Raw genomic sequence first — 16,241 nt, forward strand, 5'->3', positions numbered from 1 at the left:
AAGCAGGTTCTCCTGTGTTTTCCATGAAAAAACTATTTACAGCCGCTTGTTCTGTGAAACACAGACACTCCTGAGTTTCAAAGTCACACCGTACTGTAAAAATCCTAATCTCTTCAAGATAACCGTGGATGGATACATCATTTGCTGTTTCCTAGTAAATAGCCTGCTTGATGCTTCGCCATAATACAAGGAGCATCCTGAGGGTATGTTCCTGGTCTCTACGCCACTTCAATATGCTCGCCGCACTTTCCAAATTCTGTTGCTTCCATATGACCTCAGGCAGATGGTCAAAGATGTTCTGTCCTTCACAATCTAAAAAGCCATACAACACAGTGTTCTTCTTCTCTGGTTGAAAGTTTTACCCAGGGGCGGCTCCTCCATTAGGGAGGAGTAGCGTTGTCGTTCCCCCCGCCCCCACCAGCAGAGGCAGCTGCAAAACCTTTTCAAGATACCATAAAAACTGTGTTCATTAACGTTTTCTTGAAAAAGAAGAGGTCACGGAGGTGACGAGCACTTGAAGGGAGTGCACAGAGAACTCCCCTCAGAGTGCATGTGTGTTTGGCCGGCTGTCACGGGCCGGTCAAACGCATATGCGCAGTAGCCTCTCTTCAGCACAGCAACACAGTTGGAAGGCTGGAGAGAGCCTGCACAGGCTCCCAGTCTGCCTGGGAGAGCCCTGGCTGGGTGCTGCCAGCCAATCCGGACGCTGGTTTGAGCAGCGTCAGGATTGGCCGCAGGGCAGGCTGTGAGCCTGTGCCTGCAGTCAGCAGAGAAGAAGCGGATTGAGCAGTGCAGTGTGGCGCAACGCTGCGCAGCGGGGGAAGTAAGTGTAATTATTTTGTATTTTTATTTTTATTTACCCCCCTCACGTGCCACCCCACCCCTTCAGTGCCCCAAGACCCACTCCTGGGTGTCCCACGGGAATACTGTGGTATTTGCCTCTAGATGTCTCAAGAATTCTGAATGCATCTGTAGTACTGTTGAAGGAGAGGCCTTTACATGCTCTTGTCCTGTTGTCCCTTCTAAAACAATGCTTTGGAGAATGGAAAGAAAAAGGCAAGTCTGAATGCTGGTTGCCTTTTGTAGGTTACAGGAGTACCATTTGGAGAGTAGGCGCATAATGGGTGGCAGCAGCAATTTGGAGGACTTCCTGTCATGTCTGCCATTGGCCCAGGTGGGTTATCGTGCTGGAAAGGATGGTGTACATGTGTTTTCGATACAGTGGGTGTCGTAAGTGGAATTAAACATAGTATTTCGCTACGCAAGCGTCAGGAAACAGGGGCTTATAATAGTTTGAAAAATTGTTCAGAAACTTATTGAAAATGGATGGCCACGTAAAAAGTATGTTGGTGAAAATCTACATAGATTTGCAGAAATCCAGGAGCATCTTAGCACTGAACATTAATTTTTCTTTTTCTTTTATAGCAAACGCAACTTGGCTTCCCAGTGGTGTTAAAGATAAACTCATTGTCTTAGCTCATGAAGATCACATGGGCATTACCGCCAGGAATGAAAACATACGTTCAAAGCTTGTTGTGTAGATAACTTAATTAAAGTACACCTTAGATCTAGTCTGGTTTCTCAAGCTTCTGGCAAGTTTTTCGTCAGTCCACCATGTTGGTAATTTATCAGAAGAGTCAGGGCAGAAACTCACAATTTACCTGATTAGATCTTTTTCTGTGTTGCCTAGTTGGAACAGATATTTGATAGTTTTCATTAACTAGCATTCGAAGTAGGATTATTACACTTTCTTTGCAGAATCCAACACTTCAGGCGTTGTTGCCTTCTTACAAAGCATTGGTGCCATTGATGTTCTAGATGTCATAAGTTTGGTTGTTGCAGATCGACATTTTGCCTCTCAGTATTGTGACATGCAACTATTGTCTCAGGTTTTGATGTGCAGAAGGTTTTGTTGAAGAGGATTTTGAACTATCATGTCACTTCCCAGTCCATTACTCTTGTGTAGGAAAGTGCCATGTTTCTGGAATAGTTAACCCCACTTTTTGCCTAATGTCAGTGTGTTTGGACTGTAATTCACTGGGCTCCTGCTAACCAAAAATCCGGTGACTTTGCTCTCTCCCCTAAATTTAGTCGCTGGTAACTTCTTACACCCACAGTTAACATACTGCTGCACCCATGTAAGTCCCTCGTTTATGGTACCTAGGTACCCAGGGCATTGGTACACCAGGGGTTCTTCATGGGCTGCAGCATTTATTATGCCACCCATGGGGGGGCATGCAAACTGTGACTGCAGGCCTGCCATTGCAGCCTGTGTGAAAGGGTGCATGCACCCTTTTACCACCGAACCTGACCACAGTACTTAGACATTATAAGTCACCCCTCTGTGAGGCCCTTCAGCCGAAGAGCAGAGTGCATGTCTCTAAGTGTGAGGGTTCCCATGCATGAGCAGGGTACCCCTACAGATCACAACCAATTCCTTGACTCTGTAGGCGCAGGGAAGCCTTCTCAAGGTATATAGAGGACACTGGTCAACATAAGTGGTCCAACTATATAATGGATTCTCCAAACCTAGGCATGTTTGGTATCAAACATGTCGGAATCATGCAACTAAACCAATTCCAGTGTGAGTTGCATGATACCATGTACTCAGGTGGTCCCTTAGAGGATCCCCCAATTCTGCCTATGCAGTCTTACGGGGTCTAGCTGCCAGCCCACACTGCTGCTGACCCAGACACTGTTCTGCCCTCCTGTTGATAAGCCAGGCTCAGGCCAGAGAAGCAGAACAAAAGATTTCCTGCAAGGGAGAGGTGTGACCAGCTCTCCCTGTGTATTAGGAGTGCAAGGGCTGGGGTGGGGTGGCCTCTGAGCACCACCACACTACTTTGATAATCCAGTTTGCACCAGTTCAGGAACTCCCAGTTCCAGCTCTAGCACGAAACTACACATAGAACAGAGGAGTGACCAATCCCCTTTCTAGTTTCACCCCGAGGATGGTGCACAGAGCTCTGCCAGGTGGCCACTTTATTCTGCCATCTTGGAAATAAGATGTGCAGAGGCCCCAGAGAGCATCTGACTGGTTAGGCCAGGTAGATGACATCCCTGATCTCCTCTGATAGGTGGGTGTAGGAGGCTGGCCTGGCTTGTAGTGGGTACCAGAGGTACTTACATCTTGTTCCAGGTCCAGTTATCCCTTATTAGTGTAGAAGAGGTGTTTCTAGCAGCTTAGACTGATAGAAGGTAGCTATGGCAAAGCAGCTTAGGCTGAACTAGGAGACATGTAAAGTTCCTACTATACCACTGGTGTCATATGCACAATATCATAAGAAAACACAATACACAGAGTTACTAAAAATAAAGGTACTTTATTTTTATGACAATATGCCAAAAGTATCTCAGTGAGTACCCTCAGTATGAGGATAAGTTATATATACACAAGATATATGTACACAAACCAAAATTAGGTAAGTAATAGCAAGAAAAGTAATGCAAACAGTGTAGAATTACAATAGATTGCAATAGGAGCACATAGGTATAGGGGCAACACAAACCATATACTCCAAAAGTGGAATGCGAACCACGAATGGACCCCAGACCTGTGTGAACATGTAGAGGTTCGCTGTGACTGTAAGAAAACAATGAGGGTTAGAAAAATAGCCCACCCCAAGACCCTGAAAAGTATGTGTAAAGTGCACCTACTACCCCAAGAGAGCACAGAAGTCGTGAAAGGGGGATTCTGCAGGAAGAACAAACACCAGCAATGCAACAACAGTGGATTTCTGGACCTGAGTACCTGTAAGACAAGGAGACCAAGTCCAATAGTTGCAACAGTGTTGAGAGTGGGCAGGAGCCCAGGAAGTGCCAGCTGAGGGTGCAAGGAAGCTGCCACCAGTTGGAAGAAGCTTGGAGTTCTGCAAGAAAGAAGAGGACTAGGGACTTCTCCTTTGGAAGACAGATGTCCCACGTTGCGATGAAGCTTGCAGAGGTAATCCCTTGCAGAAAGACTGCAAACAAGCCTTGCTAGCTGCAAGGGTTGCGGTAGAGGTTTTTGGATGCTCAGGAGTGACCAGGATGTCGCCACTTGAAGGAGGAGACAGAGGGGGCGCCCAGCTACTCAGGGAGCCCTCACAGAAGCAGGCAGCATCCACAGAAGTACCCTTAAAGGCACTTGGAAGAAGAGTGAACTGGAGTCCACGCGAAGTCACAAAAGGGAGTCCCACAACACCGGAGGACAACTCAGAAGGTTGTGCACTGCAGGATGGAGCGTCGGGGACCCAGGCTTGGCTGTGCACAAAGGAAATCCTGGAAGAGTGCACAGGGGCCAGAGCAGCTGCAAATCACACGGTACCCAGCAATGCAGTCTAGCGTGGGGAGGCAAGGACTTACCTCCACCAAACTTGGACTGAAGAGTCACTGGACTGAGGGAGTCACTTGGACAGAGTTGCTGAGTTCCAGGGACCACGCTCGTCAGGATGAGAGGGGACCCAGAGGACCAGTGTTGCAGTCTTTTGGTACCTGCGTTAGCAGGGGGAAGATTCCGTCGACCCACAGGAGATTTCTTCGGAGCTTCTGGTGCAGGGTGAAGGCAGGCTTCACCCAGAGCATGCACCACCTGGAAACAGTCGAGAAAGCGCGCAGGATTAGGCGCTACAATGTTGCTGGTAGTCGTCTTGCTACTTTGTTGCGGTTTTGCAGGCGTCCTGAGCAGTCAGCGCTCGATCCTTTGGTAGAAGGTGGAGAAGGAGATGCAGAGGAACTCTGATGAGCTCTTGCATTCGTTATCTAAAGAATTCCCCAAAGCAGAGACCCTAAATAGCCAGAAAAGGAGGTTTGGCTACCAAGGAAGGAGGATTGGCTACCAAGAGAGGTAGGAGCCTATCAGAAGGAGCCTCTGACGTCACCTGCTGGCACTGGCCACTCAGAGCAGTCCAGTGTGCCCCCAACACCTCTGTTTCCAAGATGGCAGAGGTCTGGGACACACTGGAGGAGCTCTGGGCACCTCCCTTGGGAGGTACTAGTCAGGGGAGTGGTCACTCCCCTTTCCTTTGTCCAGTTTCGCGCCAGAGCAGGGCTGGGGGATCCCTGAACCGGTGTAGACTGGCTTATGCAGAGATGGGCACCATCTGTGCCCATCAAAGCATTTCCAGAGGTTGGGGGAGGCTACTCCTCCCAAGCCTTCACACCTATTTCCAAAGGGAGAGGGTGTAACACCCTCTCTCAGAGAAAATCCTTTGTTCTGCCTTCCTGGGCCAGGGCTGCCTGGACTCCAGGAGGGCAGAAACCTGTCTGAGGGGTTGGCAGCAGCAGAAGCTGCGGTGGAGACCCCGGAAAGGCAGTTTGGCTGTACCCGGGTACTGTGCTGACAATTCCATGATCTTAGACATGTTACATGGCCATGTTCGGAGTTACCATTGTGAAGCTATACATAGGTAGTGACCTATGTATAGTGCACGCGTGTAATGGTGGCCCGCACTCACAAAGTCCGGGGAATTTGCCCTGTACAAAGTGGGGACACCTTGGCTAGTGCCAGGGTGCCCACACACTAAGTAACTTTGCACCCAACCTTCACCAGGTGAAGGTTAGACATATAGGTGACGTATAAGTTACTTAAGTGCAGTGGTAAATGGCTGTGAAATAACGTGGACGTTATTTCACACAGGCTGCTCTGGCAGGCCTGTGTAAGAATTGTAAGAGCTCCCTATGGGTGGCAAAAGAAATGCTGCAGCCCATAGGGATCTCCTGGAACCCCAATACCCTGGGTACCTCAGTACCATATACTAGGGAATTATATGGGTGTACCAGTATGCCAATGTGAATTGGTAAATTTAGTCACTAGCCTGTTAGTGACAAATTTGGAAAGCAGAGAGAGCATAACCACTGAGGTTCTGGTTAGCAGAGCCTTAGTGAGACAGTTAGGCATCACACAGGGAACACATACAGGGCACACACTTATGAGCACTGGGGCCCTGCCTGGCAGGGTCCCAGTGACACATAGACTAAAACAACATATATACAGTGAAATATGGGGGTAACATGCCAGGCAAGATGGTACTTTCCTACAGTGGGTCACTGCAGAGAGTTGCCAACCCCTTTTTAGTGTTACTTAAGGGCTTCCCCGTGGATGGGTACACAGATTAGTCGAGCAAGACTCTTCAAGGAACTCTGCGCAAGACATCATCTGCTCCTGGCCTCTAGAACTGCTGCTGATCTGCTTTGGAACTGAAACACGCCTGGTTCTGCTGGGAAGGCTCCCACTGCAGCATTGTTTGTCCTGATTCTGCAAGAGTTCTGCAATATCCAATGCTTTGCATCCTCCAGAGTCACAAGGGCTCTGTTTGCACCTGGATGCACAAAAGAATCCTCTTTGGAGTAAAGGAATCACTCCCCTGCATCTTCAGGCACCTCAAGACAACGTTGACTGGCTAGTGGCATCTATTGTCCAAGGACATCTGAAGATCCTGCAACACTGGTGGTGAGTCTATGGCCTCCTCTGGGTCCTGCTAATTTTCAACCAACTTGGGAGACTGTGAGCCCCTGCTCCTGCCACTGGATTGGAACCCCTGTGCACTGTCACTGTTGCACCTGCCAAGGCTTGTTGACTTTTCCTCTGGGAGATCTACAGGCACAGAGAAGCACTCTGCAACCTTACGATCAGCCCTTGTCCTGCAGCTCCTGCAACATAGGACTTCTATTTTGTTGTTCTGGTGAGGCCTCCTTGTGATTCCTTGTGTCCATCACCTGTGGGTCACTCATGGGGGCTCCATCGTCCTCTCCTGGCCTTACTGTTTGCTAAGGGCCAGCCCTGACTGCCCTTCTTGAGTAGAGTCTCCTGGATCTTGCTGGTCCCCAAAACTTTGCAAGCTCTGCTTCAGCTCCTGTTTCATTTACCAGTGCTTGTTGGCGATCTGGGTGGTCGCTGACCCTCTTGAAAACCGGCGACCATCGAGGGACAGTTTGTATGTGGCTCCTGGGATCTTCTGCAGCTTCTGGACCTCACAGCTGGACTTCTTCTTCCACCGACTTGCAGGAACTTCACCTTCTGGAGGTTGGGCATTGACACCTGCACCACCTGGGCACCTGGGCACCTCCAAGGGTGCGGGATTCTGTCCCCTTCCTTTGCAGGTCCTCCACATCTGGAATCAATCCCAGGGTTCTACCGGCCTTGTCCATGGGTCGTGACAGCAGCTGGACAAACCAAGGAATCCAATGATTTCAGAGAGAGTCCCTTCTCCCCTCTGCATCCGGGTCCCTGGTGTAGGTACTCCTTTCTTCTGGAGATCCAGAGGTAGGGGCATTCCTCATCCATCCTCTTGACTGCTGGTTTCCTTGGGGTAAACTGGGAAGGGTACTGAATTCCACAAACTCCAACGACTAATCTCTGTGTTAGCTTGTGGGACAATTGGGTGGGTAAATACCTTGCACCTGGTTGCTGGAGACACTTGGGCCCATATTTATACTTTTTTTAGCGTCATATTTGTGCCGCTTTTGCGTCAAAACATTATGCAAATGTAGCATTAAAAAAGTATAAATATGGGCCTTACTGTAATTACATCTGGTGTTTCTAACTGCCCCCAGTCCCTAGCTAACTACCACACTTACCTTGCTTGGGGTCACTCTTTCATATTCCACTTTTTTAGTATATGGTTTGCCTTCCCCCACCGCATAGGGCCCTGTGTATTTTAGGCTATTTCTGCTCATTATTTTGTTCATATATTGTGTGTAAATATCTCCAAAGGGAGATATACCACTGCTAATTTAGTTGTAGTGATGTAATAAAGTATCCTTTATTTTTGCAACACTTGTGTGGTTCTTTGTTCTGAGTGAGTTACTGTTTGACTACTGTGGTATTGCAAGTGCTTTACCTTCCTCCTGGATAAGCTTTAGCTGATTGCCTCAGCTACTCCCTAGAGACTTTTGCTATCTGGACACATATTCACTATCGCCAAGGGTTTCCTGGACTCAGTATAGGGTGCCACGCCACAGGTATACACCAGAAAATGAGCCAGCCTCCTACATATAGTATCTCCCTTCAGATTGTTCAGAATATAAACCCTAGTGCCAGCTGGTTGGTCAGCAACTTCGATTTAGAACGTAATGCTCAGTAAAAGCAATTTCTGCATGAGAATTGGTGATTCTCAAAAAGCCGGCTGGTGTTGGTAATGGTATTTCTAAATGCTGTCTTTGTCACGTTGATCACTGTTTTTAGGACCTGAGGGCATGATTGAGACATGCTCGAATTATTTGGAATACCATGTCTAATTCCCAAGTCTTTGTATGTATTAATGATTATCTCACACATCCTGGCTCTCATCTTGATTTTATGTTTAAATGGGGTGTTGTCTTGATATATCTGTTCAAGTTGATTTGGTTGCTTAATCTATTTAGGGTAGCATATCACACTTTTACAGAATTTCTGCTTATGCAGATCCCTCTACAGTAATTGGGTTCATGCGGCCTCCATTTCTAGATCTTGCCTAAAGCAATTTTTAGCTGTCTGTAGACAAAAGCCTCTTGTGGATCACACCAAAAACATAGAGAGGGCTTAGAGTCTGCTCATTGCTTACAATTGGTTGTCTTTGTTGCTACTTTCATTTGCTATCTTCTTATTCAATGACTCATCTTCTGCCTCCTGTGCTAGTCCCTCCCATGGAGCATAGCCTCTCTAACATCATAACTTCCACTGCTTATTTTTAGGGAACTACTTTTTTCTTTATCATTCAGCAATCCATAAGAGTGCATATGAATTTTTTATCTCTCCCTTGTGTGATGCTCCTCCCTTCAATACTAGCCCCACACTCTGTGTTGCAGCTGATCCCTCCCAGCTTGGCTGTAAAGAGCACAGCAACAGGTGTATTATTTCCAAGATATGACACAAGAGCAACCTTAAAGGATTATTTTGTTTTATCACATGCATTACACATATTGCCCAAAAGTTCACGCCTTGGCGCACAACAATTTTAATGGTGTAGGAAGACAGAATGGCATTTGAATCAAGGATGTGATTAGTACAACTGAAAGGGAGATGCATCTTCTCCTAGAAGTCCATAAAACTGCATCCTGGGTTACTGCAGAAAACCAAATGGCTGGTGACTGTTTCAGTTCTGAGTCCAGAGGAAAGTAAATATGGACTTGGCTCGCATTTTCTTTTAAATGTCCTTGTTCTCCTTAAATTATGTCAATTTATGAAATCGGAAAATATTGAATTAAGAGTACAGTTCTGAGATACCTCAAGATGTGTTTGCCTTTCCTCCAGCACTTTGAAATGTTTTTTTTCTTTTACTTTTTAACAATGCTTTGAAAACAAGCATTGGCAGTGCCAATAACTTGACACACTCTTATAAATGCAAGATCCATCGACTTTGCCAGTCTTGTTGTATATGGGGGGTCGGAACAAGCCCCTCTCACCAGGCTTTGTGAATTATCCTGAGCCTGAGTGTCATGTTGCACTTTTTTATAATTGCTGATTGAAGTCTGGGCGTGCTGTGTCAAAGCATTTCATTGAGGATCTGATCCGGCTGACTGGCTGTCCTTTATACTACATAGTTGCTAGTGTAGTTCCTCTAATACGCTTGGGCTGCTTTGATGATTTTGAAAGCTTTTCATTGAGCACCTCATTTTCTGTGTTATATAACTGTTATAAGTGTATTGCATGATTACTTAAAATCTTTACAATGCCATCGATGAACAGAATAAAACGTTACAATAGATTCACTATAGTCATGATGCAATTACTTAATATTTCTAGAATGATCATCAAAGCACCAACACACAATATTTATGTAAAGAACAGCTTAAAACGTTGCCCAAGAGGGGATAGCTTGTCCAATTTCAAAGTCCCAAGCGCTATAAGTCAAATAAAAAGCATGAACACTGCACACACTTCTTAAAAGACTATGGCGGTCATTCTGACCGCGGCGGTCGGCGGTCGCCGCCCGCCAAGCGGTTCCCGCCGAAAGACCGCACCGCAGTCAAAAGACCGCGGCGGTCATTCCGGCTTTCCCGCTGGGCCGGCGGGCGACCGCCAGAAGACCGCCGGCCGGCCCAGCGGGACAGCCCCTTCAACGATGAAGCCGGCTCGGAATGGAGCCGGCGGAGTTGAAGGGGTGCGACGGGTGCAGTGGCACCCGTCGCGATTTTCACTGTCTGCTAAGCAGACAGTGAAAATCTTTGTGGGGCCCTGTTAGGGGGCCCCACGGCACCCGTTCCCGCCATCCTGGTTCCGGCGGTGGCCACCGCCAGAAACAGGCTGGCGGTAAGGGGGTCGGAATCCCCATGGCGGTGCTGCAAGCAGCGCCGCCATGGCGGGTTCCCTGGGCCAGCGGGAAACCGGCGGGAAACCGCCGTCTCCCCTTTTCCGACCGCGGCTTTACCGCCGCGGTCAGAATCGCCCAGGAAGCACGGCCAGCCTGTTGGCGGTGCTTCCGCCGCACTCCGCCATGGCGGTCATGGACCGCCAAGGTCAGAATGACCCCCAATGGCGGTCATTCTGACCCTGGCGGTCATGGACCGCCAGGGCCGGGGACCGCGGGAGCACCGCCAACAGGCTGGCGGTGCTCCCAAGGGCATTGTGACCGCGGCGGTATGGCCGCGGTCAGAAACGGAAAACCGGCGGTCTCCCGCCGGTTTTCCGCTGCCCTGAGGAATCCTCCATGGCGGCGCAGCTTGCTGCGCCGCCATGGGGATTCCGACCCCCTCACCGCCATCCTGTTCCTGGCGGTTTTGACCGCCAGGAACAGGATGGCGGTGAGGGGTGTCGTGGGGCCCCTGGGGGCCCCTGCATTGCCCATGCCAATGGCATGGGCACTGCAGGGGCCCCCGTAAGAGGGCCCCTAAAAGATTATCAGTGTCTGCCATGCAGACACTGAAAATCGCGACGGGTGCTACTGCACCCGTCGCACCCTTCCCACTCCGCCGGCTCCATTCTCGTGGGAAGGGGTTTCCCGCTGGGCTGGCGGGCGGCCTTCTGGCAGTCGCCCGCCAGCCCAGCGGGAAACACAGAATAACCGCGGCAGTCTTCTGACCGCGCAGCGGTATTCTGGCGGCTCCCGCCGGCATCGCGGTTACCGCGGCCGGCGGGAGTCAGAATGACCCCCTATGTAAGATATTACCTGTGCATGCCAGCAGATGAAGATAAGGTAATGGCCTATGTATAGTAAGGAGGCTCCAAACAAAGAAAGCTGCGCTAAAAAAACAATACTTCATTGGGAGTTTAAAACACATCAGAAGTAACTCTTCAGACAGAAATGGAAGACAGGCATGCTTTTCAAAGTGCAACACGTCAGAAGCAAACCATCCCAGTAAAACAGGCATGTCTACATATTGCAAAATACCCGGATTATCCAGCCATGACTGATGACTTGGACAGTGGGGTCTCTAAGACAGGAACTAACAGCATGGGACTCCAGGAGCCCAGCACAGTTTGTAAATCAGCATGCTTTTCAAAGTGCAAAGTTGTCCAGCGGCGTCACTGAAAGTTTAAAAAACATCAGTAGTAAACATTTAAATAAAGTTAGAAAACAGGCATGATTTTCGAAATGCACGTGCAAGGCCAGGATGCAGATGCTAGCATGAAGTATGGGATCTCCAGGCAAAAGAAGCAGCATAACGAACAATGCGGCATTGATGGTTTGAAACACGTCAGAAGTGAACAGTTCAAGCAAAACAGGCATGATCTTCAAAACGGTAAGTGCCAAGTTCTCCTGCCGTATCCAGTTACTAGGACAATGGGGTTTCTAAGACAGGAACCAACAGCGTGGGACACCAGTAAGCCGGCACAGTTTGTGCATCGGCATACTTTTCAAGGTGCCAAGTGCCAAACCTGTGGGCTAGCAACTCTGTGCTTGAGTTCGAGGGGTTTTCCCCTTGGTGCTATCGGAGGGATGCCCCTAGATGCGGACAAGATCGTAGCAGTAGCCTTCCAGCTATAGCAAAAAACTTGCCAATCCGTGCTAGTTCCATTGGGATCTCAGATGAAAAGATGCATGTCACTGCCTCTTTGCATATTCTTATCCCATGGTGCAGGAAGATTGGCCGTAGACAAACATGCCTCTGAAGGAGCAATACTGGACAGCAACATACTATAGCCCATATTTGAAAGAAAATGACGGAGCGGGATGCTGCGCCAAAATTGGCAGCGTCGTGCTCCGTCATTTTCACAACGCAGGGTTGCGCCGTATGTGATTGAATACGGCGTACTTCCTGCACTGGCGCTAAATTAAGCTGCCTGCATTGAGGGGTTTTATTGTTTATGTGTGAGAAGGAGTCCCTTCTTGCACATAAAGAATCACTAATGGTGATTTGGCACTTCTGTGTGTGCTGTAGAATGCATTTTGAAATGATTGTTTATGTGGAGAAAGGGACACCTTCCCGCACATAAACAATCATATCTGGCATTTTGCTCTTTCTATACGTGCTGCAGAATGCAGCATGCATAGAAAAGGCAAAAAAACGAGGAGGGGTGGGTTAGATTTTGTTGCTGCCTCAGGTTTACAAAATCTTGTAAATCTGAGACAGTGTCAAAATGCAATAGGTGTTGCTGTGACATGCCCACAGCAACATCCATTGCACACCCTTCTGACGCAGGAAGCTGCGTCCAAGGGGCCCATATTTACAAGGAGGCGTAACACCACAAAAAGTGGTGTTATGCCTCCTTGTAAATATGCAGCAAAGGCTAACACCACTGGAGATTCACGTAACGTGACTATCCAGTGGCGCTAGGGGCTCTTCAATATGGCCCTATGTGTGCAATACGAGCACAGTCTGCACTGCCTGTGTCCCAATGGATACTTTTTCCAGTGAGTCCTGTATTCCCATACAGGCAGTGTCAGTAGTCTAGTCAGCAGAATATTCTTTGGAGCTTTCTTTCCCATAGCTACTCTCAGATATGGCTGGCAAATAGTGGCTTCATGTGATGTATCGAGTCCCTCTACTCCTGAGATGTTTTTAATTTAATTAATATCCTGTTCCCTTCATATGCACTTACCCAGTTCTTTTGTGCTCCTCTTTAGGTGCTGTGCTGTTACGAGTGGGTCCGTTAAGCACTCTTTGGTCAAGATCTATGTATCTATCGCACTGCCAAGATGCCTTGACCAGTTGCTCCTATGATCCTAGAATTTAACACGCAAGCCGCTGAAGAACCAGAACCTTATGGGCCTGGCGGCGCAGGGTACGCCTGAAATCTCCTTGGATTCACCTGCCTCAACTAACAGAGACACGGGACACTCTGTCAGGCGTAAAAGATCAGATTTTATTAGCTGCAGCTAGTACAGTTGTCCAAGAAGTACACAAGGTATGTTCTCAGGAGACTGCCACTTTACTTTGTGGCGCACAATCTTATATACCGTATAAAAACCATTTATTAACTACATACACTCCCAGAACACATAGAAAGGAGCCAGTAAGAATAATGTAAAGATAGAACAGAGCCAATAGAAATGTCGGAAAACAAGACAGCACCAATAGAAGGAATTGGAAAACAAAGTATCAAGTGACTTAAGGTTGCCTCCCCTCCAGCTGTGTTTGTCACCCCTCCCTTGAACTAATTCATTAACCGATCCACAACGAAGTTGCATGTGGTGCGATAAGTTTGTGTGCGTTTGGAGGACAGTTGTGAAATGAGAGAATACTAGCAAAGGACAGCGAAGGCCAGACGATAAGATAAGATCGGCGGAGAATAGTGTGAGCCTACAGATAGTTGAAACAAGGATTAGAAAACCAGACAGGGATTAGTGTACTCGGTCAGACCTTAATACCAGCCTTGTAAAGATAGAGGCAGAAGGCTGTTTTGAACACCATGTTGCAGAATAAGCAGAAAAGGCAGAATGGACTTCGTTCGCTGTGCTGCCTGAGTGAAGGCAACATAAAATGGCGGCGGGCCACAAAATGGCGGGTCGATACGATCGTATTAAAAATCGAATTTCCTCACCGCCTTTCACTGAATCAGAGCCCGCTCTGGCCACTTGATGGTAATATTTAATTATATCCTTTCTACACTCAATATACATTTTGACTAGTCCAAACTCTAATTGAATCAGTGTGCGCCTACTAGTTTTGGGGAGACTGAATATTTTCCACCATGCAGCTGTATGGCAGCGCTCAAGTGCCTCTGTAGGCATGTCAGGAAGCTCAAGGTGTCAGTAGCTTATGGTGGGTAGCAATATGTCCTTTGTTGCTTTTCGAATCCCCTCGACCCTGGGACTCTGTAGGTTATATTGGAGTTTAGGTAAAGTGAACGCAGTTTTGGCTGTTTTTTCTTCCAGCACCTTTACATGCAAAAAAAGATTGCCTGGAGTCCATCATCCAGAAACAGAGATAGTGGTATTTGCACATCATGCTTATGCTTAGGGGAACCAACTGCTGTTCCAGCTGATGTTTCTTGGTTCTTTTTCCGAAAACCAAAACTTTGTTTTTAGCAGCATTTGCGAGCAGCTAGTTCTTAGTATTATACAAGTGTAGCATGCCTAGGACCCTCTTCATACCAATTCGTGTCTAGTCCAATAGCATCAAGTCATCAGCATACTCAATGATAGGTAATTTGGGGTCTCCTAGTTTTACTGGCAAGATAATTCCTTTCAGCGATTCTGCACCTAAATCAGCTGTATATAGATTGAACAAGGTGGGTGCAATGACGCATCCCTGCTTAAGGCCTTTATTTGTATATATTTTTGCAGTGGCATGGGTTTGAGTTATCTTTATCAGGGCCCAGGTGTCTGTTTACAGTGCTATAATAGCTGCCAGGAGTTGTTTTGGTATTCCTCAATCCACGAGTTTGGCTCAAAGTATGTTCCAGTCAATTCTATTGAATGCCGCACTGTACTCAATAAAGCAGGCATAGAGCGGGGTCATACATTTTTCAAAGGCCCTGGTCCCAAGGTAAGAGAGAGCTATCACATTGTCCATTGTAGACACACTTGGCCTGAACCCCATCTGGTAGAGTGGGATGATGTTATCTTAAAGCCAGTACTACAACTCATTTAAAAGCACCCTTGCAAAGGCGTTTCTGCCTACATCTCATAGGGCTCTTAACCTGTAATTTTATGGCAAGACCAGAGGCTCCTTTTATGCTTCTCGATCTTGCTTTATTTTGAATAGCAGCAGTCAAGAAAAACTACATTTCCCATGAGGCTAGGGGAACAGAAGCCAATGGGAAAAGAGAACGTATAGGCATGAACACCAATGGTGGCAAAGAATGTACTATAAACACTATACTTGACTGCGACCAGCCCTCTTTCTTGCTGCTCGCAGTCAAGATAAGTGTTTCATTAATTCTCTTACTTAAAATGTCTGCGTGTATACTATTTCAATTAGTTGATATATTGTTTGCACATTGCACGCTTTGCGCGCCGCTTCGCTCCCTCGCGGCCACTTTTTAAATGCCTGTGTAGCGCCCTCCCCCCTTTTTTCCCCATCAATTCGGACACCCCGGCCTTCTGAGGAATGCACGAGCGTTCCAACGGCTGTCTTTCCTCACGCCGCTTCTTTTCTCCGTTCGCTTACCTCAGGCGGACTCGCTCCTCAAATTCTGCAGCATTTTCCAACGAACGCGCCGTCTGAAATCAGCTGCCTCATCTCTCCGTCCTTTTCAAAGCTTATCTCGCCTTCTTCCACACCGGTAACGCCCCCCGGGGGCGTGTACTTTCCATTTTATTCTCTGTTTCCCTCTTTTAAACCTTCCTTTTCCAGAATATGTCCAAAAACAGTATGCCTGAGCAACAAACTAACGATGTGGATGTCTTTGACCAAGACCTCGATAATTTTATTAATGAGTCAGTGGCAAAAGCCATTTCCAATTCAATGGGCAAAATGACAAAAAACCTCGAATCCTCTATAAAGGATATGGTTTCCAAATCCTTACTGGCCCATTCTGCGGGGGATTGCAGAAAAAGAAAAATTAAGGATTTATCTGCCCAAAAAGCCCACAATACAGTCACCCCTGATGGCGCTAACTTCACTGGTGAAGCCTCTTCACCCCAGATTGAGGACAAGTCTCCTCCAAGGCCTCCTTCTAAGGAGGGGAAATCTAAGCTTAAATGTTCTGAAAAGACCAAGCACGTTTTGGCTGCGCCAGAAAAGATTATTGTTTCTCACATCTTTGCACAGACAATGACATGGGTGACTTAGACGATCTGGATGACGATACAGATATTTGGGGCTCCCAATCTCAATCCTCCCCTCCCCCCAAGAAAACGAAGCTTGACTTGCCTACTAACCCGTTCACAGCTAAACAAATTCTAGATCCCGACGGCAATCCTATGTTTAACCCTTCCTTCCTTCACCACCCTAAT

The 16,241-nt window shown here is 47.6% G+C and overlaps 1 long non-coding RNA gene across 1 annotated transcript in view; it reads left to right on the forward strand.

Annotated features, from left to right (window-relative positions):
- The window catches only part of LOC138292589 (uncharacterized), a 204,146-nt gene that overhangs the window by 183,923 nt on the left and 3,982 nt on the right, over positions 1-16,241 (forward strand). Inside the window, exon 3 of the long non-coding RNA XR_011202731.1 lies at positions 12,966-13,246. This is a non-coding gene — a long non-coding RNA (uncharacterized lncRNA). The remainder of the gene's footprint in view (positions 1-12,965; positions 13,247-16,241) is intronic.

This window comes from Pleurodeles waltl, chromosome 4_2, assembly GCF_031143425.1.
Source record: "Pleurodeles waltl isolate 20211129_DDA chromosome 4_2, aPleWal1.hap1.20221129, whole genome shotgun sequence".
Taxonomy (NCBI): domain Eukaryota; kingdom Metazoa; phylum Chordata; class Amphibia; order Caudata; family Salamandridae; genus Pleurodeles; species Pleurodeles waltl.